We start from the raw sequence: 27,856 nt of genomic DNA on the forward strand, positions 1-27,856 counted from the left end.
GATACTCCCTCATTGGGTCATTGCTTTTAGACAGAAGATGTATTCTCTTCCACCTAAACTGTGGTGGGATTGCAGTGGGGTGGGGTTCTCCTCATCCTACCACCTGGATGACTCTATCATGAGATTTCAAGAATTTTTTGAGTTCATAGCACCATAAAATACTAGAAAGGACCTGAGGATATAGAATACATGCTTATTTCACAGGTGTGGAGGTCAAGATCAACAGTGGTGATGTGACTGTCTTAATCCCAAGGTGACACTAATACATCAGAACACTGACTGCCCTGCGAGTTGTCCAGGAGTAGCACATGTAAAATATTTTATTATGTTTAGATTGGGTAAAAAATAATTTCTTGAAACCCCCATAAAAGAAGAAGGGAATTTTAACACAAAAATGAATCAACTGTGGAGTACTTAGCTACATAGGAAAATCAAACATTTTGTTGCATTAGGCAAGAGACTCCCAATTTTTCTTGGTTTTCAGTGTCCTTGATGGCTCAGTAATTTTTCACAGCACTCTTGGATAAAAAGAAACACCTAACAAGTTATTCATTAAGACGATAAGTCCAGACAACTTAGTAAGTATTTATGTCTTAACAACTTATTAGTTGTCTGAAGGAAAAAAGCACACTCATAAATGATACAATATATGCTTATTTAATTTTTAACTCCAATACTGATGAACAGGATGTGTGTACCTCTTGGGCACTGCATGACTTCCCAGACCTTGGAATCAGATTGTATATTGCAATTATCATTTCCTGTTCCATGTCAATTTTCACACCATATTTGCTTTTTTATCACAGCCACCAAGATAAAAGGTAGATGATATATGCCATTGAAAGGAGGACAGCATGATTTAGTGTAGAAGCTCTGAACTAGCAGTCAACACAGGATCCAATAAAAATCAACTATTATCATGTTTACCTTGAAAAATTTAAATATGCCACTGGAGTGTCTGTGGGGCACCTTGGCACAGGGTTTGGGATCCACAGTTCAAAATTTTTGTTTTGACCTTAGAGGACTATCTTTATTCATGGTAATCAAGGGAAAGAGTTTAAACCTTCAAAACAAGATCAAAACTAGTTTCCTACTACAGTAGAATATTTTATGCAAAAAACCTCTTTCTTCTTTCTGTCTTTTAAGTTGCATAACAATTTCCTAACGAGCCTGCAGGATTGTCTTCATGACTGGATTTAGCTCAGATCTGGAAAAAAAAAAAACCTCCAAAGTCATCCACTTAGATGCAAACCATTCAGTGCATATTCGGAATTTGTTTTCTTTGCTTTGATGGTATTTCAAAGAAGGAGGCAAGAAAGCATAGCCTATAAAATAAAGAACAATTTCAACTGAATTTGCTGTAATAATATAATGCACGTCCATAGTAGTAGTGTATCATTGGAGTAATTTTCCTTCTAATACCTGATCCTCAGGACACCATATGAGGCAGGCAAATGCATCATCAGTATTTCAGTTTGACCTCCCATGCTCATTTAATACTGGTAGTAAAGAATCGAAGCATTAATTGATAAATTAAAATGCTTTACTGAGTACTTTCCTTTATCAGCATTATGCCTAAAACTGTGGAATTCAAGAGAAGTATAAAACATGTTTCCTCCCCTCCAAAGAAGAATTTAAGCTGACTGTTGTGAAAGAAGGTACACACACACATAGAACAATTAATGAGTTATTACAGAAGACAATGACAGACAATAGCTTTACAGAACAATTAAGGCAGAGAACAACATATAATAACCTAGCAGATGTGCAGTGCTGCCAGTAAATACAAAGTGAGTTAAACCACAGAGAGATCAATGTGGCTGCAGTCCTCTGTGGGTTTTATCCTCAGTGTAAGGTCACCAGTTGAGAATCTCAAAGACACTCCACGTTCAGTTACCTAATTTATATCTGGAATAATTAGGAGGGCTGAAATGATGATTAAGAGCATCTGTTTTTAGTTTCAGTTTTGATATTGTCATTAACAGGTAACCTGTAGACAAAGTTGACTTGTGTAATCTTCACATGGCAATTAAGAGATTCTGACTCTTAGAAAAATAGAATCTGATAGAAGAATTCTCTGTTATCTACTAAAAATATATCCAGAGTTTAACATAACTAAACCGGAGGCAGGATTTTTTTTTCTAATGGAAGATGAAAAATATGAGTGAAAGGTGGGTAAAAGAGAAATCCTGGAATTAGAATCTACTCCAACCACACTTAGGAGAAATACCACCTCTCAAAGACCAGAGACAAGTATTGTAGAGCAGAAAATGAACACGTTCAGGTACACTATCTTTGGAAGGCAGAGGCTTAACCATTGGACCACTTGGGAAGTCTCCAGCTATACTTTCAGACACAACTTGTCCCAGGCCCCAGGTGGGAAAGTAGACAGCAGACAGCTGAAGTGTAACTGAGATGACAGGTTTTTGACTCAGTATTAGTGGCTATGTGGATTAAGGTAGGATATAAGTTCCATAGTCTTATCATGTAATGACAAACAATGCTGTTATTACACACACATACACCCTAAACACCTTTCCATCATACTGTGAGGTGAATGGGCATCTTTTTTCACCTCTCAAATGTCATTTTTTCTACAGTTGGGTACTCTGTGTCCATTTTTTTCTTATTTTCTATTATCTTCCTTGGCTATATCACCGATTCCTACGTCTTTCTATCTAAAATTTAAATACTAAAAGAGACAAACACCAACTTTTACTTTTAACCTGCTATCCCGCACTCTGGATATTTGACATCTCCATCTGGAAACTCAGGTTCGATAAGACAAATTTGAAATGATTGTTTTCCCTAAGTCTGACCATCTCTGTACACCCGTGTATTTCCACTCTTAGGAAATAAGCATTTTCTTCCCAGTCCCCCCATCAGAAACGTTGGAGTCATTTCTGACTCCTCACTCTTGCTTATGGCCATGTCCAGTCTGTCTTCCATGATCATTTCTTTTACTTTTTCTCTGTTTCTTCTTTCCATCCTTCCTTCTCCCCTTGAGTGCACAAGGTAATACCATCCAATAACCCCCTGATCACAGTCATAGTGGAAGCTGCTGCTGTGGGGAGGGTGCACCCACGGGGGCTTTCAGCACTGTGAAAATGGAGAATCCAAGCAGAAAGTGGTGCTATCTGTAAAAGAGATTGAAAGGCCTCTCATCACTAATGAGAACCAACTCTATAGCACAGGGAACTCTACTCAGTGCTCTGTGGTGACCTAAGAGGGAAGGCCGCGGAAGAGGGGATACATGTATATGTGTGGCTGATTAGCTTTGCTGTACAGCAGAAACTAGCACAACATTGTAAAGCTACTGCACTCCTATAAAAACAAAACGATAAATGCCACACATCATATCAGAAGCACTGAGAGTGTAGACCCTACAAAAAGAATGTGACGGCCATAGGGAACACAGAGAACTGAGTGTTCTGTTTATGGATTAGAGAGTTAACAACATCCCACAGCGGCTCCCAGTACCTTGGTGGTTATGTTAGAAGAAAGTAACTCTTTCCATGCAAATCAAGTGAAAAAAGAGTTGCATCTTAAGAAATTTATCTTGACCAAATGCATAAGTCTCGTTGGCAGAGGGCTTGATGTAGGAAATTGACTTCCTGGTGCAAGGCCCTAAGAAGAGAGGCCAAAAGACAGAGAGCTCCCAGTAGAGATTCAGACTGTCGGAGCTGTTCCTGTAGGAACCCTGATTGAACAGCCATTAGTCTCCTGGTAAAAAAAAAAAAAAAAAAGCATCTGGAAATTGAATAGAAATATAGGATTATGCTCACTTTATATTATTCCTTTCTATATCACCATTGCAGAACGTGGGATTATTTGTTTCTTGAAACATTTTCTCAGCTTCATAAAATCATACAGTGCAGAGCCCCTCCTGGAGGAGGACCTAGAGGAATATTGGGCATGATGAAAATGTATGTTTTTATGAGGGTGGTGGTTACATAGGTGTGTACATATGTGAATTAATTGCTGCACATTTAGGATTTGTTTTTTAATATAATTTGAGAATACATTTTAAACAAGATTATTCCCTCTAGATATTGAATGTACAGCTAGTTAGCGTGACTTATTAGAACTTACCTATTAGAGTTAAGACTCTGGGGCTCAAATGAACTAAACAAAGTTCTCCCCTCCAGTAATCACTTCAGCATCAGGAGGTTCTTGCTGTAGAAGCCTATTTCTCTCTGTGTGTGCAACAGACTACCACATACACATGAGAAAAAGCTATGATACAGCCTCACAAGTCTCTTCCTGTACATTGGCCTGTTCCCAGGCTGTCAGCATTTATCAAGAGCTGGAAGTAGTTGTTTTTCAAAAAGCTTTTTATTTTGTATTGGGGTATAGCTGATTAAGAAAGTTGTGATAGTTTCAGGTGAAAAGCAAAGGGACTCAGCCATACATGTACATGTATCCATTCTCCCCTACATTCCTCTCCCATCCAGGCTGCCGCCTAACCTTGGGCAGAGTTCCCTGTGCTTTACAGTAGGTCCTTGTTGGTTATCCATTTTAAATATAGCAGTGTGTACATGTCCATCCTAAACTTTCAACATCTCATCAGGCTCCCTCCTTTAACCCTGGCCACCTTTCTCTTTCTCTGCCTACCTGATCTTGGCCCTCAGGAGAGTCTGCACAACTTGTGCTTCCGGTTAAGTTGGTGCTACACACACCTTCAAGTACCAGCAAGCACAGGCAGCCTCTAGGGCCCTTGAGTCCTCATGCAAAGCCCTTCACACTTCGTGATGGGGCTTCCTTTTTCCTAGAAATTACTTTTCTCTTTCTATAGCTCTGCTGAGGCCAGCTCAAGGCCAGAGAACACTGAGTGTGCTGATGACAGATTGGATGAGAGAGAAGATTGGAAGGAGGAATGGCGAAGAAGATGAACTAAGTTCCAAAACAGTGACTTTAATTGCTTTCGCCTGTAAAATAGTGTGGGAGGACAGCTAGGGTAAAAATGAACAAAGCGCTATCCATTACTGAAACCAGCCCAGCAGCCTCTAATAATGGGATCTTTCATGGTTTGAATTATTTCAGATTCCTCCATTAACTCCCCCAAATTATAATGCTATATTGCGTCAGTGTTTATTGAGGTTTTATCATGATAACAACTAACATATTGTACCTACAAGCACCAATGAGTCTCCAGACAGTTCCAGAAAAAAACATAAACTCTAATATATACACTAATTAGAGAAAACCCTTCTGTCTCAACCAGATCTAGAGAAGGAGTAAAAACGTACTATAATTGTGTTAAATTTAATATAGTTGGCAAAAGTGTTAGTTGCTCTGGCTCCACTGTCCATGGAATTCTCATGGCAAGAATACTGGAGTGGGTTGCCATGCCCTCCTCCAGGAGATCTTCCTGACCCAGGGATCAAACCCGCATCTCCCACATTGCAGGCAGATTCTTTACCATCTGAACCATCAGGGAAGCCCCAATAGTTGGCAAGGAAGGGGTAAATGTGAAATAACACCAACACTCATTTTTTTTTTTAAATGAAAAATATGTAGTGCCCACTTTCCATGGATAGTAATGGAATGTTTTAGGGATTATCTGGTGGCAGATGTAGAAGTTGCTGCAGAGGGAACTCTTGGGATGTCTTGGATTTGGGTAGCAGAATTGTTTCTGGTTCTCTTTCTGATAAGCCATCTCTAAGTGGCCTTGGAGCAGTGAGAAAAGCATGAGCTTTGGATTTAGAGTGATCAGGCTGGCTATATTTCTCAGTCTCACTCTTCTCTAGACCACTGAATTTAGAAATGTCACCTAGACATTGTGCTGGATGCTAATCATAGGGTGATGGACATCAAAAAATAACATTCCTACTCTTGTAAAAGGGCTTTCCAGGTGGTGCTAGTGATAAAGAATCCACCTGCCAATGCAGGAGACAAAAAGAGATGCAGGTTTGATCCCTGGGTCAGGAAGATCCCCTGGAGAAGGAAATGGCAGTCCACTCCAGTATTCTTGCCTGGAGAATTCCATGGACAGAGGAGCCTGGCAAGTTATAGTCCATGGGGTCGCAAAGAGTCAGACATGAATGAGCATCTGAGCAGTTCTTGTAAAACTTACACGCTGATAGTTAGGAAATAGCCATCAAACAAAGAAATAAAAAGATAAACAAAATAATATTGAACAATGCTAATTATCCGAAAATTAACCTAAGAATTAGGAAATAAAATGAGGCATATGTTGCTATTGCTCTGTATACTAAATATTTGGAAAAGTCTTCTGCAGTCACTGTTTATGCTCATGAATTTTCAGAGAATGATGTAGTTACCTTCCAGAGACCCTATGGAAATTTTATGGAAACATCAATAATTTCTACCTCTCCCTGGACTCATTTCCCTTATTTACAAAACACTATCAAACACTGGTAGCTCATCTATGACTCATTTCCTGACATTTAATTATTGTTCACTAAATCATTCACTCAAATAAAGAAAAATCGTGTAAAGGGATTTTAGAAATATTTTCTCATGATTTACTTAGTTTATTGGTAATAACACAGAATCCCTCAGTAAATAAAAGAAACCAGAAAACACACTTGAAAATGAGAATAGGGAAAAGGATAAAAACAAAAATAATTACAGCTACAATTTATTGATTACCTATTAAAGTCAAGGGTTATTTGAGGTTGCTATATATTTGTTTAGAGTTGTACGATAGCCTTCCAAAGGAAGCACTATGCCTAAATAAGGAAACAGATTAAGACAATTTTGTGGTTAGCCCAGTTCCACACAGTGGGAAATTTTGAGGTTTGTATCCTCCTGGATGACAAATGCATGTTGTTTTTTTTTCCCCACATCAACAACTGTTCAGTTCTCTGGCATCCTCTGGGTGTCTAGCAGTTCAGTTCAATCCTGATACTTTCAGAGTTAGCTCAGACCCTCCATCTCTCCAGACAGCCCTGTTTCAGACACACCAGCCACAAATGGGTTGCCCAGGCTACCCCAGGTGGCCCTAGTGGTAAAGAACCCACCTGTCAATGCAGGAGACGTCTGAGATGCGAGTTCAATCCCTGGGTGGGGAAGATACCCTGGAGAAGGAAACAGCAACCCACTCCAGTATTCTTACCTGGAGAACCCCATGAACAGAGGATACTGGTAGGCTACAGTCCGTGGGTTTGCAAAGAGTTGGACATGACTAAAGTGACTTAGCAAAGGCTACCACATGTCTCGTTTGAGCATTCTTTGGCATTGCCTTTCTTTGGGATTGGAATGAAAACTGACCTTTTCCAGTCCTGTGGCCATTACTGAGTTTTCCAAATTTGCTGACATATTGAGTGCAGCACTTTCACAGCATCATCTTTTAGGATTTGAAATAGCTCAACTGGAATTCCATCCCCTCCACTAGCTTTGTTCGTAGTGATACCTCCTAAGGCCCACTTGACTTCACATCCCAGGATGTCTGGCTCTAGCTGAGTGATCACACCATTGTGGTTATCTGGGTCATGAAGATCTTTTTTGTACAGTTCTTCTGTGTATTCTTGCCACCTCTTCTTAATATCTTCTGCTTCTGAAAGAGACAGGAATACCAGACCACCTAACCTGCCTCCTGAGAAATCTGTATGCAGGTCAGGAAGCAACAGTTAGAACTGGACATGGAACAACAGACTGGTTCCAAATAGGAAAAGGAGTACGTCAAGGCTGTATATTGTCACCCTGCTTATTTAACTTATATGCAGAGTACATCATGAGAAACGCTGGGCTGGATGAAGCACAAGCTGGAATCAAGTTTGGCGGGAGAAATACCAATAACCTCAGATATGCAGATGACACCACCCTTATGGCAGAAAGTGAAGAAGAACTAAAGAGCCTCTTGATGAAAGTGAAAGAGGAAAGTGAAAAAGTTGGCTTAAAGCTCAACATTCATAAAACTAAGATCATGGCATCTGGTCCCATCACTTCATGGCAAATAGATGGGAAACAGTGGAAACAGTGGCTTACTTTATTTTTCTGGGCTCCCAAATCACTGCAGATGGTGATTGCAGCCATGAAATTGAAAAATGCTTCCTCCTTGGAAGGAAAGTTATGACCAACCTAGATAACATATTAAAAAACAGAGACAGTACTTTGTCAACAAAGGTCTGCCTAGTCAAGGCTATTGTTTTTCCAGTAGTCATGTATGGATGTGAGAGTCGGACCATAAAGAAAGCTGAGCGCCTAAGAATTGATGCTTTTGAACTGTGGTGTTGGAGAAGACTCTTGACAGTCCTTTGGACTTCAAGGAGATCCAACCAGTCCATCCTAAAGGAGATCAGTCCTGTGTGTTCATTGGAAGGATTGATGTTGAAGCTGAAATTCCAATACTTTGGACACCTCATGCAAAGAGCTGACTCATTTGAAAAGACCCTGATGCTGGGAAAGATTGAGGGCAGGAGGAGAAGGGGACGACAGAGGATGAGATGGTTGGATGGCATCATCAACTCAATGGACATGAGTTAGGGTGGGCTCCAGGAGTTGGTGATGGACAGTGAGGCCTGGCATTGGATGGCATCATCGACTCAATGGACATGAGTTTGGGTGGGCTTCAGGAGTTGGTGATGGACAGTGAGGCCTGGCGTGCTGCGGTTCATGGGGTCACAAAGAGTCGGACATGACTGAGCGACTGAACTGAACCGCATATCTCTGCTCCACTGACTGCAATGTTGGGTTCCTCATGACCACCCCTCAGGCTCAAGACTTTGCTAGAAGGAGTCATAGAACTCAGGAAAGAACTTTAATTATTATTACATTTTTATTATGAAGGATGTAATACAACTCAAAAGTAGTCATATGGAAGAAATGCATAGGCCAAGATGGGGCGGTGAGGGTGGAGGAGGGCTGCCCTGTCCTTGATGGATGAGCCATCCTCCCTGAGCCTCAATGTGCTGACCAGCCTGAAGGCTTTCTGAACCTGGTCATTTAAGGGCTTTTTATGGAGGTCTCATCATGCAGAGGAAGAGATGATGCTGGTTAGCATCACCAACTCTATGGACACAAATTTGAGCAACCAGGAGATAGTGGAGGACAGAGGAGCCTGGTGTGCTGCAGTTCCATGTGGTCACCGAAAGTCAGACTGACTTAGCAATTGAAAAACAGCATTATGTAGGTGTGATTGATTAGATTATTGGCTGTTGGTGATTGAACTCAGTCTTCAGCTCCTGTTTCCTTCTCAGAAATCAGAAGGTGAGGCAGAAAGTTTTTCTAAACAAGGTTTGTCTTTTCTGGTAACCAGCTCCATCCTGAAACTATCTTGGGGCCCCCTGGGAAGAGTCGGTCTCATTAGCATAAACCCTGGTATCTTTGAAAGGTGCTTCTTATGAATAACAATAGATGCTTCTATCCCTCTAATGACTTAGGAGATTCCAGAGGTTTTAGGATTAGGGGATTTTTTCTGGTAACCTGAAATAAAAACTACATCTATATCCCCTATCATGCCCAGAGGTGGAGGTGGAAACTAAAGAGGAATGCTTCTTCCACACTCTTTCCTTTGCATTGCAGAAGACTGGAAAAGGCATCTTTCACACCTAAGTGTGGTGCTGTGCCTACTTCAATTACAAAAAAAGAGATTTACAAACTAATTGGAAGAAGTTTATTAATCACCTCAGGCAAGGTCCATACAAGTAGCAAAACTCAGTGGCTTAAAACAACAACATTTATTTTCTTATCGTTTCTATGGGTCAGGATTCTCACACAGCTTAGGTAGGTCCTGTGTTCAGGGACTTTACAGGCTGTGATCAGGATGAAGTCGGTTCATGCATTTGTTTTCTTCATCTGTGTCTCTATTTCTGCTTTGCAAACAGGTTCATCTGTGCTGTTTTTCTAGATTCTGCATATATGTGTTATTATACAATGTTTGTTTTTCTCTTTCTGACTTACTTCACTCTGTATGACAGTCTACTTGTACGAGGTACCTAGAATAGTCAAATTCATAGAGTCAGAAGGTGCATTGGTAGATGCCTGGTGGGGGTGGGGGGTGAATTAGTGTTTAAAGGGATCAGAGTTTCAGTTCAGGAAAGTGAAAAATTTGGGAGATGGATAATGGTGAGAGTTGCACAGCAATGTGAATGTATTTAGTGCCACTGAGCTGTACGGTTAAATATGGTTAAAATAGGTTTTATATTATGTGACTTTTATTACAATAAAAAACATTAAAAAAAAGAAAAGACAAAAAAATGACATCTGGTTCAGCGGTCATTGCCAAGATCCACTGGGGAGGGTCCTCTTTCATGCTAATTCACCTGGTTATTGCAGCTAGACTATAGCCTCTGTTTTCATTGGCTGTTGCCTGGAGTCCACTCTGAGGCCCCCCCCCACGGGGACATCTCCATAGGGCCGCTCACAACACCACGGCTTTCTTCATCAGAGAAAGAGAGAAGAGCCAGAGAGAGTGTAAGCAAATGGAAGTAACTGTGTTTCATAACCTAATCTCAGAAGTCATTTTGCCACTTTTGTTGTACCGTATTTGTTAGAAGGAAGTTACGTGGTCACGCCCACACTCACTACCAGGAAGCAGAGATCATCAGGGGTCACCTTAGACGTCTGCGGAGTGTATTATCCAATTTATGGCCAGTAATTCTGTAGAGCTTGATGTGCCATTTTCATTTCCAGGCAGAGACAAAGGGACACGGAGAGGAAGTGTTAGGAGGGTAAAATCAGCAAGACCTCAGGGTGCAAACTGACTTTTCTGCTTCCACACATCCCGCCTACTCAGAGCTGATAATCAGGCAAAATGTGCCCAGAAATGCCAACCTGACACCATTTGAAAACTTTTCCTTTTCTCCTCAGTTGAATTCAAATAAGTAAAAACCTCCAACATACTCTGCAAATGCCTTTCAGAGTGGTGGAATTTCACTGATTTCAAAAATCAGTTTGTACAATCATTTTAAGGTTGTATGCTTTTGTATGGTGTGCTCACCCTATAATGAATTTTGAGATTTTTTAATGAGAAATTCATCTCAAATATTCATCCCTTCACTACTGTTTTCATAAAAGTCAACTGAGGGACTTCCCTGGTGATCCATTGCTCCCAGTGCAGGGTCCCTGGGTTCCATCCCTGGTCGGGGAACTAGATCCTACATGTTGCAACTAAGAGTTCACATACTGCAACTCAAGATGCTGTGTGCTGCAACTAAGACCTAGCACAGCCCGATAAATAAAAAAATAGTGAACTGAATTCTCCCTGCCACTGCCTAAAGAACAGAGAGCATTTTTCCAGGACTTCAGTGGATGCCCCTATGCCTTCCCAAGGTTAGAAAGGAGACGTTGTAGAGCTTTCCATCTCATCCACAGATGAGATGTCCTCTAGCTGATGTGATTCCACCTTTTTCCACCTGACTTTGATCTTTGCCTCTCTATCATTCCCATTCTGAGCCCCGAAAGTAAAACTGACAGAGATGTCACTTTAGTATGTTGGGAAGCAATTCAACACAAGCTTGTGTCATTTCTCCTTTAGCAATATGGCATCACAATTAAATCTGGAAATCTAGTGCGAGATGAAAGTGATGGAGGGACAGAATCTTGGAGGTTATAAGTTCATTGTCCAGTGTTTCTTCAAAGTCCCCTTGAAAGTGAAAAGTGAAAGTGAAGTCGCTCAGTCGTGTCTGACTCTTTGCGACCCCATGGACTGTAGCCTCCCAGGCTCCTCCGTCCATGGGATTTTCCAGGCAAAAATACTGGAGTGGGTTGCCATTTCCTTCTCCAGGAGATCCTCCCCACCCAGGGATTGAACCTGGGTCTCCTGCATTGTGGGCAGATGCTTTACCATCTGAGCCAGCAGGGAAGTCCTTAAGAAAGTCCCCTTAAGATTGTTGAAAAAATTCTATTCCTAACCCCTCCAGGTGAGTGAGATAAGGAAGGTGGAGAGTTTGAACAAAGGAATGGTGTAATTCGACTAACATTGTACTTATATTCATCTGGCTTCTGTGGGAAGAATGGACTGTTTGAGCCAAAGGTCAAGGCAGAGAAAGATGTCATTTCTGTGGGTCCAGGTGAGAAACAGTGGTGGCAGCCTCCATGGAGATGATGAAAAGTGTTATGATTCTGGATGTATTTTGAAGACACAGACAAGATATACAGGAAAACCTGTTGTAGATTGTGAGAAAAAGGGAGGGGTCAGGATGACTCCTCAGGTTTTCTGGCTGAGTCTCTAGACTTGTCGAGTGCCATTAGCTGGGGTGTAGAGGCCGTGGACGGAGCAGATAAAGGTGAAGACTGGAGTTTGAGTTTGGACTTGACTTCTGCTAGACATCTATGTAGGGATGCCAATACACAGAGGTTTGTTTTAAATATGAAAGAGAAACTAGTAGGGTTAAAGTGAGAGGATGAGTGGAGAAACAGTGGATAAATACTTTCTCCATGCTTACTCACCTTTCCAGTTCTGCAGCTTTAGATGTAACTCTGTACCGTCTCACCAGCCTTTGTAATAAATCTTGAAAAACTTAATCTACTTCACCATCCTCATTTATAGATGTAGAAACATGTTGTTGTTCAGTCCCTAAGTTGTGTCTGACTCTTTGTGTCCCTGTGGACTGCAGCACGCCAGGCTTCCCTGTCCTTCACGATCTGTCTCCCTGAGTTTGCCCAAACTCATGTCCCTTGAATCGGTGAGGCTCTCCAACCATTTCATCCTTTGTCACCCCCTTCTCCTCCTACCCTCAATCTTCCCCAGCATCAGAATCTTTTCCAGTGACTTGGCTCTTCGTATCAGGTGGCCAAAGTATTGAAGCTTCAGCTTCAGTCCTTCCAATGGGTATTCAAGGTTGATTTCCTTTAGGATTGACTGGTTTGAGCTCCTCGCTGCCCAAGGAGAAACATGGGTTCCCCATATTTACATAGAAGCAACTAGCAGATGACTTCATATTCAAATTGTAACAGAATCTGGACTTAAACCCTGGCCTCTTGACCCCCAGTTGACTGTTTTTCCAGCTATCAACAGTGACACTTTGGGTTCTTGAGAACTCTCTTATTCCCAAGACATGGGCTTTTCTGGATCAGTTAGATTTCAAAAATCCTTAAAATTTCCACAGAAGTATTACTATCTTCTTTTTTCCCCCATATATCCACTCTTTTTTTTTAAAAGATTCGTTTCTCATATATGCCATTACAGAGAATCAAGTATAGTTTTCCAGGTTAAACATCAGGTTCTTGTAAGTTATTTATTTTATATATAGTAGTGTGTATATGTCAGTCCCAGTCTCCCAATTTAATCCCTCCCCCACCTTATCACCTGATAACTGTAAGTTTGTTTTCTATATCCATGACTCTACTTCTGTTTTATAAATAAGTTCGTTTAAAGTATTAATACATTCTCATGTGTCCCAGTAGCAGTCTTTTAAAAGAAAGAAAAAAAAAAAGCTAACAAAAACAAAATAAAAACCAAAGAGCAAATGCACACTGTCACCATCATTTCTCATAAGCCAGCAGATACTGACAGGAGGGAACTGGAAAGGGTTTAACCTTGGAGGGACGGATAGTGCTTCTTAGGAAAGGATGGTTGGCAGCTGGACAGTGGAGCTCTTACGTACACATCTATACTTGTATATTTGTATGCCCCTTGTTTTTCTTAATTTCCTGATTTATGCAGTGTCATAAAAATGTCAGCACAAAATAACTTTACCTTCTAAGCCTTTGTGTTCTATCAAAGGGCATGTGAAAAAAGTAAGATTGGTAGAAAATGTCCTGATATGCTTGTGAAATGCTTTCCTATTTATCTTACCCACTCACCTTCTTCTGGTAGATCCAAATCATTTTGTCTCTGAAGAGGAAACGGCTGTTCCTCTCTTGACAGCCAAGCTGGCTGTAGAAGACAGAATGTTTGTTTTAAGAAGAGAACAAGTGATGCTCCATTCCTCTGTAAACTCCAAAGGGCACATTACCATCATTCTCCTGATGTTCAAAGGTCTCCCAATCTCTTATACTCAATATCACGACTATCTGTTATTGTTTAGTTCAATTTAATTTATTTGGGTTCTGAAGAATTCAATCACTGTTTGTTGCACGCCGCTTAGATGTCAGACACTATACAAAACATCAGAGGTTCAAACATAGATGCCTTCTAGAAATAGGTTCCATTACAGTAAATCTGGCAAGGTGCTAAAAGAGCTCAGAAAAGTATGAATGAAGTGTTTTAAGAGCGCAGACAGAAAATAGCTAATGTTGGTATGAGGCTATGAGAAGCATGATATCAGAGAAAGTTGCAGAGGCGAAGGTATTGCTGAGCAGTATTTATTAGGTAGAAGCATCTGTCAGGTCTAAGGAAACGCATGAGCAAAGGTGGATCGGTGGTAAAGAATTTGCCCACCAATGCAGGAGACACAGGAAACACGGGTTCAATCCCTGGGTCCGGAAGATTCCCTGGAGAAGGAAATGGCAACCCACTCCACTATTCTTGCCTGGGAAATCCTGTGGCCAGAGGAGCCTGGTGGGCTACAGTCCATGGGGTCACAAAGATTTGCACATGACTTAGCGATTAAAACCGAAACAGCAAGATAAAGAGGCTAGAAATGACATATGTGGGAGAAAAGAATCATGTGGTTTGTCACGAAGTGGCTGGAAAGGAGACTTGGTCTCTGATTGTGAAGGTATGTCCCTGTCATGCAAAGAATTTGAGCCTCATCCTTCAGAATTTTTAAGCAGGAGAGTGATACAAACTGATTACTTTAGAAAATTCACTCTAGTGGCAAAGGGTATGCTGGATTTGAGGGGATGCAGAAGAACAGCTAGAATGCTGTTAAAATAATTTGATTAAGAGATGGGAGGGTTTGAGGGGAAGGGATAGTTAGGGAGTTTGGGATCAACATACACACACTGCTGTATTTAAAATGGATTACCAACAAGGACCTACTGTATAATTCAGGGAACTCTGCTCAATGTTATGTGGCAGCCTGGAGGGGAGGGGAGTTTGGGGGAGAGTGGATACATGTAGACATATGGCGGTCGCTTTCCTGTCCACCTGAATCTATCACAACATTGTTAGTCGGCTATACACCAATACAAAATAAAAAGTTTAAAAAAAGAGAGATGGGAAGCTTCTGAAGTAGGCAGTGTGGATACAGAGGAGGATATTCAAGATGTGTGGTGGTCTAGCCTGTAGAGAGTTGCCGTAAGGGTCCCATCATCCTGCCCTTTTGACACAACCGCCGTTCATTTGAAAATAGCGGTATTAATTTTGGTAAAGCAAAGCACCCTAGTAAAAAGAAAAATATGGTAACCACCTCAGGCTGCATCCTGGAATCACCATGATGGGCAGTAAAAGCCATCCATAGCCAGGCGCTAAGTTGAACACCATAGAAATACTTAACGGCAATAATAAAAATAATGCAGCCCTCTAGAAAGCTAGAAATGTATTTGAACACACAGATTTTTATCAGTGCTACAAACTTTCCAACAGGCTCCCACATCTGAGTGTCTGAGCGGTGATGGGACATCTGAGTAAACATAGTGTCATCAAGGTGAGGAAGTGAGTCTGGGGCTTCGTGTTTCACCCTGAGGTTTACGGGTTTCCGTGGTGACTTAGTTGGTAAAGAATCTGCCTGCAATGCGGGAGACCTGGGTTCGACCCCTGGGTTGAGAAGATCCTGTGGAGGAGGGCATGGCAACCCCCTCCAATATTCTTGCCTGAGAATCCACACGGAAAGAGGAGCCTGGCGGACTGCAGTCCATGGGGCCGCAGAGAGTCAGACACGACTGAGCGACTAAGCAGTAAGGACCAAGCACTGAGGTGTACTGACTGAGGGGCTCTCTTCATGTTTATCCGAAACCGCCTGGCTTTTGTTTTGAAATAGGAATTTGATGTACTTGATTTTCTTTAGACTGTTGGAGCTGGAAAGGCCAGAAATTCTGTCTAAATTCTAGCCTTACTTCCAAGCCCTCATATCTATAAACTTGTGTGCATGCTCAGTCGCTTCAGTTATGTCCAACTCTTTGCAGCACCATGGACTGTAGCCTGCCAGGATCCTCTGTCCATGGGATTTTCCCAGCAGGAATACTGGAGTGAGTTGTCAAGCCCTCCTCCAGGGGATCTTCCCGACCCAGGGATCAAACTCCCGACTCCTGTGTCTCCTGCGTTGCCAGTGGATTCTTTACCACTCAGCCACTGGAGAAGCCCCTGTGGATGTGAGATGCCACCATCTGCTCAAGCCACATGCAGGGTCTGGCGCTGATCTAGGATCATTGTTCTGAATTCAGTATTTTTCCACTGAACCCTGCTCTTTTCAAGGAATTCCTCAGACTCTAGCTCTTATGTCTCTACCGCTCAATGATTTAGTTCCTATTTTATGCTAATTCCACTGCCTATGTCCTTATCCTTCATCTCAGACTGTGTCCTGCAAATTCTGTCCTTAATTTAGTTATGCTCCCTTAGGGTAGCTTTGTTGTTTTTCCTTGGTTTTTTCCTCCCTCATCTTTACTTTTTCTATTTTGTTTGATATTTTGTGTTCAGGGGACCTGCTTTCTTCTCTAGCCCAGAAGCATTTTTATTATATAGTGTTTATTACTTTACAAACACAGGATCAGAGAAAACCCTTCAATATTCTGCTAAGTTAACAAGTCAGTCCCTTATGGAGCAATCTTTCTCCAGCCCTGTTATTACCCAAAGGTTTTATGTCACACCTGCCATTCCCTGTTCTCCTTTTCTGCAGATTTCTTGTAATTGAAGGTTTTGGTCCCAGTAAAACAACCCAGGCAGTTCGATATTTCACTTTCTCTATAACATGAGACTAGCTTTCATTCATTCATTCAGCCAGTAATTTGAGTGCCAGCTATGTGTTGGGCATTGTTCTACATCCACGGGATATACAGCTGAACAAAATAGGTATGATGTTTATTTGCTAGCGGAAGAGATAAAAATCAAACAAATAATGACACAAATATATAATTCCAGTTTGAGAAAAGTATTATGGAAGATAAGCAACATGTATAGGAGAATAATTTGTTTGCCATATGGGATGTAGGACAAAGAGGAAAGGTCAAGAAAAGGTTTGTGAGAAAACAGTATTCAAGCAGAAACCAAAGGAATGGTCCAGGTAATACGAAGACAAGCAGAAACATTCCAGGCCAAAGGAATATTGTGTGTGAAGACTCTGTCCAGGGCATAATCTGGTGGTATTTGAAGACCTTTAAGGCCAGTGTGGCTGGAGCCAGGCATAAGATGCTAATGAACTTGGCAGGACTTGGATTGTCCAGGACCTTGGTCAACGTAGTGAAGCTTTTGAGATTTTACTCCAAGTTCAATGGAAAGTCTACTGAGGCTTGTAAGCAGGAAAACAACGAGGTCAGTCTTTCCTTTTGGGAAAGTTACTAATTTCTTCATGGAGCATGAACGGGAGAGTGAGAAAGTTGTGTGTAATAGTGAGGAGACAAGTTAAAAAGCTTTTATCCAAGTTTTGTCCGTGGATAATGGTGGCTCTGGCAAAGAAGAGCCTCTTCATTGCAGGATGGGAGAGACGCTCCCTTTGTTGTCTGTAGAAACGGTGCCCCCTGGACTTTGGCCAAAAGATGCCACACTCCTTTTCCCCTTCTTCCCTTTTTCCTTCTCCTCCTTCTCTCACCCAGCCCCTTCTCCTCCCACTTCTTCATCTCATTTTTTGTCTCCTTCTTCCTCCTCCTCTCCTCCCTTCCCATCCCCTTTCTTCTCTCCCTTCCCTCCCTCCTCCCCCTCCTCTTTCTTCTTCTTGTTCCTTCCAACATTGGGAACTACTTCCTTTTAGACTTTGAGCCCATTCTAACTGTACAACCTGAGACAGCACACACGATATTTATCTAATGCTATGAATGCGATATGGCCATTAACGATTATGTGATAAAGGCAGAGTCCTTTGGCATAAATGTTTATTCAGTGTCTTGTATTACTCTGATTCTCCTTGTTCCATCCACAATTTGAATTTTGTTTTTTGAAAACAAAAATTTGAAACTTGTTTTTTGAATTTACCATTAGGAATGCATGCCTTTCCCCCTCAAACAATAAAATAAACAACACACATTTAAAATGACAGACAAATGCACCAAATACGGTGGAAGTTTTCCAAATGGAACTTGAGATGTTGGTGCTAAAGTGAAAGCTATTTCAGAATAATGTATAGTACAGAAGTATTTTAGAGCTGGGAGACAGTTTAGAGATTGTGTATACAATATTCTATTTTTAAATATGAAGAAACTAAAGTTCAGAGGAAGTGAGAGACCTGGCGCGGTTCACACAGCCAGAAACAGCAAGATCTAGAGTAAATATAGGTGTCTTGACTCCTAGGCTAGTATTTAAGTATTTTATTGTTGTTTTAGTCACTCAGTCATTCCCAACTCTTTGTGACCCCATGGACTGGAGCCCACCAGGCTCCTCTGTCCATGGGATTCTCCAGCCAAGAATACTGGAGTGGGTTGCCATTTCCTTCTCCAATTTAAGTATTTTAGGTAACTATAATTCATTAATTTTTTTTTTGCTTCTTTTTATTTTTCCTTCCAATCTATAGCTTTTCCACAAACTGTCACTGTCTTTCAACCACTGTGATTTCCACTGCAAAAATCCAGTAAGATAAGCAAAGCAATCTTGTTGGATGATGTTACAGACTAATAGCTTTTCCCATTTTCAATTGAATTGAAACAGTAATTTTCCTACTCTAAGCCCAGTATTGAATTGTACAACCATATTTGACCATAAAGAAGGTTCATTTAGCTGATTAGGATCGGCTTATAATTTCTCCTGTCACCTATTATTATTTACACCGAAGGAAATCATCCTTAGTTTCCTGTTCACTCCTCTTATTGCACAAGCTGATAGAAATATCATACTTATAAGTCAATGAGAATTCAATTACAGCCATTTAAAGACTGGTATTAAAAACTTAATGGACTGTTTACTCTCTCATATTCTGGAAATTCAGCTCATTTCCCACAGAATAATTGAAAGTGCTTGGTTGATATTTGACAAATGGCCTCTGTTCTAACCTTTGAACTTTACCCTTTCACCATGCATAACCCATCTACACTTTGGTATTTCATCATTGAAATGTTTGATGGCACATCTTTGCCTTGTTTTTAATCCATAATTGCTAGTTTTCTTTTTTATTGGCAGTGTACCCAAAACTATAAAGACCCACGTATTGTTGATCTGAGGTCCTTATTGCTTAGAAACCGAGGACCTCAACTGCCAGAACCATCAGTTAAGACTGTGTGCATTTTGCTGTGTAGTACAAGCCAATGCACAGCTACAGGTGCAGGTTATGGTCTTCACGTGTTGCCCTTACTCATAAGCTGGAAAGAGAAAGCTAAGAATCTTGCCTCCTGCTCAGTCTTAGAAGTATTTTGACTGGCTGTGACAGCCATAGAGTGGGAAACTTTAGCGCAGGTAATTTTTTTGTGTGTGAAAGTCTAGGCAGCCTTTGCTGCAACTGAACTATTCAACACTAAGCTCTACCTCTCCAGCAAACCAATCCAAACTATATGCTCATCCCGCAGTTGGCTCAAGTTTGGATTAAAATCGCTCAATATATTCGTCCTAAGGGTTCAGAACTCTTTTTCTTACAAAATACGTACAATGGCTAGGTAAAGAGCCATCACAAATTTGAGAAGGTTTAGTTAGGACTTAGAACTGTAGGTGTTAGTGTGATACATGAGAATAGTGGAAAGGATCCCAAACAGCCTCACCTCTCAATCCAGTCTCTGTTCCCAGTTCCTTTCTGCTGCCTTGCTAGAGAGGGATTCCAACAGCAAGTCATATTTTATTTATTTGGCTGTGCCGATTCCTAGTTGTGGCAAATGGCATCTAGTTCCCTGACCAGGGATCTAATTCCCTGCTTTAGAAGCTTGAATTCTTAGCCACTAGACCACCAGGGAAGTCCCTGAAGCAAGTCATATTGATCAGCAACGACAGAGCCTCACCGACTCTCATTCTCAGCTTACGTGACTTGGGCACCAGTGTCAGTTCCCTGCAGATAATAGTGGAGAAGAGAAGGCAAGCATTTGTGGGTAAAAAGAGAGAATGAGTGTTGGAGAGTGTACAGGGAAGAACAGATATATTAAAATAAGGGAGAATAACTGTTTTCTTATGTCTGTGGACAGATACACTGATGATTATTCTTTTAAAATGTAATTAAGTAATGATTTCCTTATGGTTTTTCTTCGAGCCCTTTTATACTCACAAAACTTCTACCCCTCTAGAATTATTGTAACTCTGATATAATTACATCCTGGAGATATCTGTGCAAGTGGTATCAACTTTTACCTTCTTTTCTAGTTTTTTTTTTCTTTTGGTTTTTACGTTTTCTTAGATTCAAGGACTATATATATGATACTCTATCTGATTGCATTTTTAAAAGAAACAAAATGCGCACAGCTATATAGTGAATATTGTGATACCCATTCCTCCTCTTTTCTTATAAAATCTGAATTAATTCAATTTAGGAAAAAAGATGCTATGATTTTAAAAAAAGTGGACTCCAAATAGGAAATCAAATTGCTTTATTCTTTCCATTTTTTGGTTTCCACAGCTGAGTTTCAACGACACCATAATGGAAACAAATGTAAATTGGGTGTGATTCTTTAAAATCACGTACAAAATCAAATATAGCCTTTATTCAGATTCATAAAAATTAGTTACAGTTTGTCCAAGTCTTGAGAGGTACTTAACCTCTGAAACCAATGGGGTTACTTTCCCTGAGGGACAAGTCTTTACTTAATGTGATCTCAGTCTCCATTGCAATTGATTTCTGTGTTTCTGAGGTTGGTATCAATGTGAAGCATCTGAAAATAGAAAGGCAGAATATCATTTCCCTCCCTGTCTTATCATAAAATCCCACCCACTGAGTGGATAAATAGATGAAGCAGATCTAGAAATCACAGGTTGGGCTAGCAGCAGGGTTATTTATAGGAGCTGTTTATCTCTTTTCCTTTTTTCCTTGTGAAAAATATATTCACTATTTGTAATACCTTAAGTACCAAGACTGTATCTGGGACTAGGGATTGGAAAAAACTATGTACCATAACGATACCTTAAGCTTCCCATCGGTAAATGTTGTTGACTTTCCATAAATTATGGGTCCCTAAGGCAATATCTATTCAGCAGCTCAGTGTCACCTTGACAGTTCAAAACATTAAGCAGGTGAGGATGCTCACAGAGAAGCCCGTACCTCTCATAGTCATTCTTAGTGTCCGTTTCACTGAGACCTGGAAGGTTTTCCCCCCAACCTCTCATTTCAACAGTGCTTCACCTTATGTTTCTCCTGAAGCAGTAAAAGCTGTGTAAGAGAGCTTTTAAATCATTTGAGAATATTTCCTAGTGACAATGCGGTTGCCGGTTTTGGAGCCATTCATTGAGGGGATCCTGCCCTGGTGATCCACTACTTCAAATGTAAATGAACATTTATAGCTCTTACTATGTATCTAGAGCTTCCCTGGTGCTCAGACAGTAAAAAATACGCCTGCAATGCAGGAGACCTGGTTCAATCCCTGTGTCCGGAAGATTCCCTGGAAAAGGGAATGGCTACCCATTCTAGTATTCTTGCCTGGAGAGTTCCATGGACAGAGGAGCCTGGCAGGATGCAATCCATGGGGTCACAAAGACTTGTGCTAAGTGAGGTTTATTATCTCATTTAACCTTTGTAGGCAATTTTGAGACATAAGTATGTTATTTGCATTGTAAAGATGAGAAAATGGATGGTGAGAAAATATATGATCCCCTCCAAATTCACCTAATCATTAAGTGGAGGGTTGTATAATTGTATAATTAAGTGGAGGATTGTATAATTAGTGGAAGATTGTATAATCATTAAATGGAGGATTTGAATTACAGCGTGTTTATTATTGTTTCTCATTTTATTTTCTATGGTTTAAGGTTCTTTAAAATAATAAAGAACTAAAAGATAAATCATGGTCACATGTGTTTGTTTTATTAATCAGTGAGTATTTTACTCATTTTTTTTCCAGTCGTGATGATATAAGGAAATAGTGATCCATTAGGTTTAAGTATAGAGTAAGAATGTAGGAAATTTCCACTCTGTATAAATCAGATCACCTATTATGGTGAGCAAGTCTTTTTCTCCTTTCTTCCCCTCCTTTCCCAGTTCTTCCTTCCTTCCTCCTGTGGCACTAAAAATCTCATCATTGCCAAGATTTAAACTCGCATTCAGATTGGGTGATTCCACTATGAGAATAACAGATGGTAATGTCTGACCTATTTTACTGAGACTTTCCAAGAAGCTCTCAACTCAGAATATTATTACAATAAAGTATGTAAATAAGAATACAGATCACATTAATGGGTCTGTGTATGTACACAGTTTACAATGGAAGGGCAGGAGTGTGTGCCATGCACCACTTTTGAAATGGAATGTTTAATTACCCGTAGGTCAAGATTAGAGAGAATGTTATGGAAATAAACAACAATTTGATATCATTGTTTAAATATTTTATTAACTATTTAATAGGGTTTGGAGAGTAAGGATAGACAACTTCGCTGTGTAATTACCAAATAACACTGAAGATTAAGTGAAAGAAAAAGCTTACAAAACTCTCAGAGGGGTTCACATTTGCATGGGGGAAATAACTTTATTATTTATGCTATGACTTGCTTTCTTTTACAAAGTGGAGTAATTTTCTTTAATTTTTCTACAGATAATATTGCCTAAAAGAACTTAAGAGAAATAATTTAGAGACATAAACCTTTCAGCTGAATCATTAACATAACTTTAACCACAGTTAATGTGACTCCAAATACCTTAACTGTTCTGTATCATTTTCTGCTTTATATTGTGAAAGGCTTAAAAAAGTCTCAATTAAGTATCCAGTTATCTTGAATTAATGCAGTAGCAGGAATCATTGCATTTAATTTGTTTCTTTTTTTTTTAATAAATTGAGTCTTTCAATATTGGATGAATTTTCCTAGAGTCACTGGGAAGCCATCATCCAAATTCAAGAATCATATTATGTGCCCCTTCCCCATATTTAGGAAAATGAGAGTTTCTGTGGCATCCTGTAAGTTTCTTCCATCCAAGAGAATCCCGCTGACAGATAAAAATACAATTTTATACTAATCTATCATTTCACTTTTTTTTCAGTTGTGTTCTTTTAAATTTCCTGAGCCATACAGCAAATTCCCATTGGCTATCTGTTTTACATATGGTAATGTAAGTTTCCATGTTACTCTTTCCATACATCTCACCCTCTCCTCCCCTCTCCCTGTGTCCATAAGTGTATTCTCTATGTCTGTTTCTCCATTATTGTGTCACTTTAAAAGAAACATCTTGCCTTTACTAATGCTTTCAAATGCTAATCACAGCTCTGAAAGTTCAAGCACATAGATTAGGTCTAGAAAAGAACTTCTGTGCAGATGTGAAATGAAGCCAAATAAGATGCTACCTCAAAAATAAAATTCAGTCCAATGATATCATTCTGCAGTTAGGCAAGCAGAGTCCTGACATGATTTACCGAATGTCACCTTCTCAATTAGAGGCGAGTTCCAGCCTAGAGCATCCCTCTTAAGCTCTCTGTCTTCTTCCTGTCTTTGCTTCCTGTTTCCTGTTCATTATTCATCAGCAGTCACTTCCTTCTTTTGTCCTTTAATAACTCTCGTTTCATTCTCTCTCTCATCCAGCTTTAAATGATTTAAATATTTAAAGAAGACTCATCCCTCAGACTTGCTTGCCTTTTGTCATAGACACTTACGCCTTTGTTTTCTCTTTGGAACTGAAGGCAGTCAGAACCTTATTATAGTTCCCAAAAGGTCCCTTGAAGCATATGGCATGGTATAGTAAGTTAGTTGGCACGGTTACTTTTGTGGTCGCTGAGAATGAAGTGTTCATTGAGAGCAAGACTCATGGCGAAAGCGGAAGCCATACATTCATGTTCTCTTGTCCATTCGGGCTTAGCTCTTGATATGGCTCAGTTCCTGATGTACCACCAGCAGTAACCAACCTGGAGCCTTCATGTGGTACCATAACTTCTAGGGAGCGGTCAGGTCCCCGATGACAGGGTGCTTAAACTGACCCCTTCCACCACAAGGAGGGCACCATTTGTTCTCACAGTCTAGGCAGCTGACCTCTGGAGAGGGGGAAATTTTTCTCAGGAAAGTTCCTGGGCATATATATGTATCTATTTTGAGCTAGCATTTTTGTTTGGAAGCCCAGGCTGACAATGCCATTTCACGTTGTTCAGTGTTCACTATGTAAGATTACTGATAAGAATCTTGGGGTCAGAATAAACCTCTCTCCTGAATGAACTTATGGTTGCTGTGGGGAGGATGGGGGGGTGGGATAGTTAGGGAGTTTGGGATGGACATGTACTCACTGCTGTACTTAAAATGGATAACCAACAAGGACCTACTGAAAAGCAAAAGATAAATAAATGAATAAACCATTCTCTTCTCTACTGTATCTGCTATCTTTGCCTTGGGATGTGTTCTCTTTTAAGACAAACAATAGTAGAATTTGGTGGACTTTCATGGTGTCATGATGGCAAGCCATTATTAGATTTTCTAGGTCAAGTGAAAGCTGCTTTGGCTTTAACACAAAAAAGTATATCTCTGTGTCACATGTTTAAATGGGAATTTACCAAAAGTAGGTACATGTTTTGCTTTCTCATTTAGCTAAGTCACTGCTAATTGGACATCTAGGCTACAATTCAAATAGCTAATCCTTTGTATACCTCCTCTAAAACAAATTCATCTTGCTATACATACAAATATATTTTCAAAGGTCTGGTCCCCCTTTAATCATCAAAGCTAAAAGATCTTGATTTTTTTTTTCTTTTATCTGGCACCAAATTAATTATAAAAGCTGTATGTTGATATTAATATTGCTTCACTGTAGATCAATAGCTTTTATTACCTTTGAATCAAACATTTCCATTTTATGACAAAACTTCACAGTACAATTCAGAAAATCCAGGCTGATAAATTTAGGTAAAGATTTAAATGGAAGTGTTTTATCTTTTAATCATTCAACCAAGCTCCAGTTCAGTAGCATAATCTGCTTAAACTACACGAGTCCTCACATCCATAGGAATCAAATGAAAGGAAGGTTTATGACATTTTTCTGTCATTTTCACCAGTAATGCTCCTTGATGGATTTCTGGGATTCATGGGGCTGGGAAGAATGACTGCCTACCAGCCATTCAGTCAAATCCAGTACACTTTAGTACAATTCCAATATTACCCTCTTCCTTCATGGCTGCATGACAGCAAGCATGAGAGTTATCCATGAATCCATCATATTGATCTCTCTGAAGTAGAAGATAAAGAAAGAAAATACCCTATTAGTTAAACGCAGTCTGGTGTACAACCTTACCCAGTTTCAAGAGGAGCAGTATCTGATTTAACAGTCCAAGTGGTTTTCCTTGTATGGGTCTAGGCTTAAGGAGTGATAGCAAAAGTATCACTTTTGATACTTTTTTGAAAAGTGATACTTTACAAAAAAAAGTGATAGCAAAAGTATAGCTGTGCTTCCTTTTCTAGCACCACACCCTCAGAACAACAGGGATGGACTCAGATCCTGGATTTCTAGACTTTCTCCTTGACGGATGCTATTTCAGAGGAGGGTAGAGGGAGAGGATGGAGGTTGCCCCTCTTGCTGGAAACACTTTCTTGTCTACTTCGTCTTATAGACAGGTCTATATGTAATGGATAAATGATCACACAGGAAAGTCCTCATTATAAACCCCTCATGGTGCTAACAGCCTCAGCAGTAAGTTGCCAAAGAATTGCCTGTTAGGAATCGATTAAGCAGAGTTTGGGGTACAGAGATGTCTTGAGGCTTTAGATGGACCAACGCTAAGAATAATTCCAAGTGTGAGTCAATGGCCGGCACGTATGAGTCATGAAACCATGAAAAGATTAAGGAGACACAATCTTCTATCTTGACCCTCTTATCCACTTTTTTGTGGGCTTTTCTATCCTTGCATTTATTCCTTTGCTTGTTTGTCTTATGCTTAGTTTAGTTCCCCTTTAATTTATCCTCTTTATCCGTCTCATGAAAATCTTAACTAAAAATCATTTTCCATTAAAATCTTACTCATGTTTTTCTTTTGAGGGTGACAAAGAATGCAGGGGGTACAAAGAGCTTTTGGCTCACTGAAAATCACATAGCCAGAAATGAAATTTTAAAAAAAAAAGAAACAAATTTGAGAATTGCTGCTCTTGCCTTAGTATTTGAAAACTCTCTCTTTAGACTTGTTTCTAAAAGCTTACGGTTTTGGAAACTGAATGAATTAGTTGCCATGTTAAAGTTGTGAATCTGTCACTTTAAACAGAAGAACTACATGGGTGCATAGATGACAGCATTTAAAGATTACAGTGGTTTCCAGCAGTTCTTTGATGTTTGATTCAGCCTCTCAGGTAAGAGTGAAAGTAGATTTCACATGCAAATAGTACGTCATGTATCCTTCCATACTGAACAACATATTCCATTCCTAAGTTTCAGTTCTTCCTCATGAAACAGATATTTGTGGCCTATTCTGTGAAAAAACAAGAGAACATGTTCTCTGATTCTTTGGGTCATAGACATCCCACTATTCTGGGAAAAGAATATTAGGCAGGAAATGCATATGTATGTATATGTGCTCAGTCATATCCGACTCTTTGCGACCTCAAGGACTATAGCCCACCAGGCAGGCTCCTTTGTCCATGGAATTTTCCAGGCAAGGATACTGGAGTGGGTAGCCATCTTCTACTCCAGGCAGAAAATTTTTTTAAAATTTTTATTTAATACTGAAGTACAATTGATTAACAATGTTGTATTAGTTTCAGGTGTACAGCAAGGTGAATCAGTTGTACATATTCAAATTCTTTTCCCATTTAGGTTATTACAGAATATTGAGCAGAATTCCCTGTGCTATACCATAGGTTCTTGTTGTCTATTTTAAATGTAACAGTGTGTACATATCCATCCCAATCTGCCAGTCTGTCCCTCCCCACCACCTTTACCCCTTGGTAGCCATACGTTTGTTCTCTAAGTCTGTGAGTTTGTTTCTGTTTTGTAAATAAGTTCATTTGTATCATTTTTTTTCTTTTAAGATTCTGCATATAAGCGATCTCATATGGTATTTCTTTTTTTCTGACTTCCCTTAGTATGGTAATCTCCAGATCCATCCATGTTGCTGCAAATGGTCTTATTTCATTCTTTTTAATGGTTCTTATATACATTCTTAAAATGTATCTATGTACCACATAGGAAGCGTATTCTTAATGTGCTAGATTGAACACCCAACTGCCATTTGTGAAACCATTTTGATGGCTTAAATAGCAGATTTTCCATTAACTAATTTGCTGAAAACAGTACAGTTCATCCTTTTGGCCTTAATTCTCTCATTCATGAAAGGCATTGATCAGACTAAGCCATCATTTGAATTCCTTGGGGATCTAACATTCTGCCTTTAAGGACAAACTGGTGTGTATCGCCAAGACAGTATAATCTCACTACTCTCTCTGCTTGGTGTAGACTGACTAATCAAACTCTTTCTGCTAACATTTTGACTATTCATCAATACCATAGTTAATGCTAGTTTTTACTCAGTTACATTCCAGTCTTTAGTTGGGCTGTGATCCTGGCCTGGGAGAGATAAAAGGGAGTGATCATAGAAGAGGAAAAATAAGAGCTTTTGAGTATTAAACCTGAACTACACTCTGGCTAGATAGAGATGCATAGATCTCAGAATAATTAGAGTAGGGCTTTCATAAATTTTATTATTCGAGAAAAACATGAGAGCCCAAGGTCAGCTATCCCATTTAAGGTCATTACGTAATTGAGTGGTGGAGCCAAGATTTGAGACACAACTGCTTAATTACAGTGCCCAGCCTATACCACCCCCAGTTGCTAAGTCATTAGGTGGCTCTACTGCTGCCTATGGGGTCCTGCCATGCTCAGTTCCAGATTGAAGATTGTTCTAC

General features: G+C 40.0%; 1 long non-coding RNA gene and 1 other non-coding gene across 2 annotated transcripts in view; one reads left to right on the forward strand and one right to left on the reverse strand.

Moving 5' to 3' along the window:
• Positions 1-27,856, forward strand: part of LOC145518643 (uncharacterized) — a 238,847-nt gene that overhangs the window by 26,620 nt on the left and 184,371 nt on the right. The window contains exon 2 of the long non-coding RNA XR_014063073.1: positions 26,221-26,305. This is a non-coding gene — a long non-coding RNA (uncharacterized LOC145518643). The remainder of the gene's footprint in view (positions 1-26,220; positions 26,306-27,856) is intronic.
• On the reverse strand, positions 11,699-11,770 carry TRNAC-ACA (transfer RNA cysteine (anticodon ACA)). Its single transcript has one exon. It is a non-coding gene; the product is annotated as a tRNA-Cys (tRNA).

The sequence above is a fragment of the Giraffa tippelskirchi genome, chromosome 8, assembly GCF_054371585.1.
Source record: "Giraffa tippelskirchi isolate mGirTip1 chromosome 8, T2T-mGirTip1v1.2.pri, whole genome shotgun sequence".
NCBI classification, from domain to species: Eukaryota; Metazoa; Chordata; class Mammalia; order Artiodactyla; family Giraffidae; genus Giraffa; species Giraffa tippelskirchi.